Below are 4,582 nucleotides of genomic sequence, written 5' to 3'. Positions count from 1 at the left end.
TAAAGTAACCAGTGAGAATTTGCTTAGATTTATCTTTTTCCTATTAACTTTTCTTTTTGTTTGAGAAGGAGTCTTGCTCTGTCACCCAGGCTGGAGTGCAGTGGCGTGATCCCTGCTCACTGCAAGCTCCGCCTCCCGAGTTCACGCCATTCTCCTGCCTCAGCCTCTCGAGTAGCTGGAACTACAGGCACCCGCCCCCAACGCCCGGCTAATTTTTTGTATTTTTAGTAAGAGACGGGATTTCACCGTGTTAGCCAGGATGGTCTTGATCTCCTGACCTGGTGATCCGCCCGCCTCGGCCTCCCAAAGTGCTGGGATTGCAGGTGTGAGCCACCGCGCCCGGCCCCTATTAACTTTTAAGAACTATCAAAAAAGAGACAGAAGATTCATATAAAGTTCTTTGATGAAATAAATAAATGGCCTTGTGGGAAATTGGTAACAAATATATTGGGGAAAAGTATAATATTTAACATGGGATTTTATTAAGTGCAAATATTTTTACCAATTATTCAGTACTTCTGGCTTAGCTGGCCTTTTTTTCTGGAGCAGGTTAGCAGTAAAACATAGATCAGTACAGGATGTGGTTGCCTTATCCTTTGGAAGTTATGGTCTGCTTAGACCGTTTTCCGTTGTTTTTAGCCTCAAGTGTACTATCAGATCAGCAATGATCTTGGCATTACAGAGAAACAAAGATGCCTATGACAGTACTTTCACAGAGCTAAAAAGATAGTTGGAGAGATAAGATGCCAAATATTAACAAATTATAAAAACTAAGAATTTTCTAAAAGAAAATGATCACAGTGAGCAGTATTATTTTCACAGGAATGTATAAGTTTTTTTGAGATAATCCCCACTTTATGAGAGTGTTTTCTTTTCATAAAGGAGGCATATTATATATAGAATTCAATGTTTATGTCTTCACAATGCTTTCCATAAAAACCAGGGGTAAAAATCTGAATATGTGATTGGCTACTCAATTTTAGAACTTGTTTACACATACTCGCACATGCAGAAAACCATAGTTATAAACATACTCATATATAAATGACTTTGTAGAGAAAGCAAAATTTGAAACACATTTTAAGTGTTCAAGATGATTAAAGTAAAAAGGAGAGAATATAGGGCTTTTTAAGAACAAAAACTGTATGAATGAATTCACAGAGTTTGAAAACTTTCTCTGAGTTTGGAGGATGGTGAAAAGACTAGTCTAGAAAGAGCAAGGGTAGTAGGGGAAAAACAAGAAATAAAGTTAGAGAGGTGAAACAGTGTTAGCATTTAGAAGACCTTCAAAACTGAGTTTCAGTTTTACAAGATAAATATTATATGATCATTGCTATTTCATGATCAAAATATTTTTACCATGAGACTCATCTTCCAGAGATCGTACAAATTCACATATACAAGTTAGGAGCCAGAAGAGCAAAGTAGACATAGGACAAAATTTTGCATTTGAGGATTTTAGTTGAAGTTGTCATAAGAAATATACTTAATCCCTCTAAGTCTCAATGCTCTCTTCTGTCAAATTTGGGCAGTCATATAATCCCACCTCTGTATGGTATAATATTCAAATAAAAGGATAAGATAAAATATCTAATAAAATTATAACAATATTCATTTTACATGTTACTTACTTTTCTATTAAAACACTAAAAGTATAGCTATAATGTGATAAGGATCTGGACAGTGGAGGTGACATGCAATAGAAATGCTTGGATCAGAGCTGGGCACAGTAGCTCACGCCTATAATCCCAGCACTTTGGGAGGCCAAGGCAGGTGGATCACAAGGTCAGGAGTTCAAGACTAGCCTGGCCAAGATAGTGAAACCCCGTCTCTACTAAAAATACAAAAATTAGCCGGGCGTGGTGGCAGACACCTGTAATCCTAGGTATTCGGGAGGCTGAGGCAGAGAATAGTTTGAACCTGGGAGGTGGAGGTTGCAGTGAGCCCAGATCGTGCCACTGCCTCCAGCCTGGGTGACAGAGTGAGACTCCATCTCAAAAAAAAAAAAAAAAAAAAAAAGAAATGCTTGGATCAGAAAATGTATCTATTTTTTTTTCTTTTTCATGTTGTGTAACTTGTAGCTTCTTTCCATTTCTTTCAGGGTTTTGCTCAAGTACAGCTTCTCCCAGGAGCACATGGGCTTAGTGATCTGCAGCTGTGAAAACCGTCATCAGTTGAAAGCAAGCAATGCCACTCCCTTTAACTGTAGTCCAGGGAAGCATTAGATGTAATGGTAGGACTTTGTAACCTTACAGCCTTAGGAGGAAAGAAAGCATCAAAACTAGCTCTTTTCACATTTAGAATTCCAGAATAATACTGCTATCGAAAAAAATTGTGTCGTAGAAGAGGGAATCAGTTTTTGTGGTAAAAATCAGAAGGTTCAATTCCGAATAAGATGTGCTCTAGTTTAAACATATTGAAAGTTAGTTGCTAGCAACAAGATAATTTGTGCTTAATGCGCACAGAATTTGAAGGAAGAGAAAGAAGAATACTTTGAAGACAAGAAAGGATATTGAGAATGGCAAAAATAAAACCAAAACAAGAAATGCAATATTAAGGAGAAAGAAATGTTTTTAAATAGTCAGCAGCGTCAGCTAACAGAATTCAAGGAAGATGAGGACTGAGTATCAATCTGTTTTATTTGGTTAGAAAGATTTCATTTTAAAAAATGAATTTCATTGCAGAAGAGGATTAGTGATTGAAGACTCACCAAAAATCCAAGGAATACAGGATGAATAACACTAGAATGGGTCAAAGTAAAGAAAAACTGGTTTAGGAATCTGAGAAAGGAAAATCTGTGTGCAGAGGAGGGGACTTTATTTAATTGAAGAGTGTTTTTGTGTCATGTGTACGGGGGGGTATGTGTATGTGTAGGGAGGGTAAAAACAACCGAAGCTCTCAGTACAAGCAATAAGTAGGTGGACACTTGATAGAGATATTTGGAGAGAAAAAACAGGTGAGGATGAGGATCTCAGAAATGCATCATATCAGGATGCATGTGATTCTCAACAGAATTACAAGAATTCTTAAGAATTCCCACTTAAGGAAACAGGTTAGTATCTCAGAAGCATTTCTTCCAGCTCCCCATAGCTCCCAGAGTTTCTATATAATGTTCCTGAAAATGGTGTGCACTCCAAATGAAAAGCTATTTTACATGTTTTTTAAAAATGTTAATGGGAAAATGTGGTGCATATGAAGTGTATAGAGGCATAAAAAGTTTTGAGGAGCTACTAGAAAGTCAGTAAGTCTAAAAATCTAAGAGATAAAGTTCATAAACAGACATCAACTTGAAAATTGTTGTTGCAAAAAGGCAATATGACATAACAGAAGAGTTCTGGGATTAGAAGGACCTGGGTTTAATTCTGTCTTTGCCATTTGGGAAAACATTCCGAAGTTCATTTATTTCTTCAGCTCTTGAAGGAGATACTGATATCTGCTGTTATAACATGAGTTTTCTGAGGATTAAGTAAGACATTACATGTTAAAATGTTTTATTAATACTGAAGCACTACACAAATTAAAAGTGTTAGATTGTTTTTATTATTACTGCAGTTGTTGTTATCTAGATGATGGTAGATGAAAGACTTGAGTCAAAAATGAAGATCTTGGTATTTTTAAAAATTAATTTATCAGAAGAAGACACTAATGTAAGAATCAGAATTGAAATGAAGATATTTGAAGATGGGGTAAGTGTTGGTCAGAAAATTGTATTTGTGAGCAAGCAGCAGGCATATCCTTTCTGCCAGGGGTAGAAAAATGGGATCAAACATTCATTTGAGAAGATGTCATGGTCTATAATATTTTCAGGAAAAAGCCTAATTTGCATTAGAATCTGCAACTAGAGACAAAAGGAGAGGCAAGACACAATAAGTATGTATATGTATTCTTTTACATATATTATTAACTTGATGTATTTAAATACTATGGATACATATTATTATTATTCCCATTTTACACATGAGAAAACTGAAAGGCAAAAATATTAAATAATGGGTCCCCATTTGTCACCCCAAGCAATATGTGGTAGTTCCCTAATTCCAGTCTAGTTTGTTGTTGTTGTTGTTTAAATTTCTTTTGAGCCTGTACCCTTTCCAATACTCCTCTTGAGTTTTGTATTTAAGATAAAGTTTGGTTTATGGGGCTTTCACAGGGTAGAGATGAGGTTCACAAATGTCTCTCTTTTTTTTTTTAAGTTCTTAGTCTTCAGGTTTGTGTTTAATTTAATTCTGAATTTATCTCAACACATGAGACTTTCCTATGTTTAGGATATTCGAATAATTTTCTGCAGATAGTCAGCATATAGCTCTCTCTCTTTCTTAAATGGTTTTTGATTGCATATATAGAATACGCCATTGAGTCCTGCTGGGGGCTATGGAAGTAGGAGTTGAGGAAGTAAGAGTAGCAGCAGGGTTTCTCTTTTCTATCTGTATATTGGACAATGTTTTTAAGTATGTATATGACAAGACTATTTTGAGATTTCTAATAAAACTACCCCTGAGCTAAGAAAAAAAATCATTTAAACTTGAGGAAATTTGTAACATCTGTAAAAGGATCTAAGGAGAAAAATGCAAGTAGTTTTCCC

Source organism: Pongo abelii, chromosome 2, assembly GCF_028885655.2.
Source record: "Pongo abelii isolate AG06213 chromosome 2, NHGRI_mPonAbe1-v2.0_pri, whole genome shotgun sequence".
Lineage (NCBI taxonomy): Eukaryota > Metazoa > Chordata > Mammalia > Primates > Hominidae > Pongo > Pongo abelii.
This window is presented reverse-complemented; position numbering follows the sequence as displayed.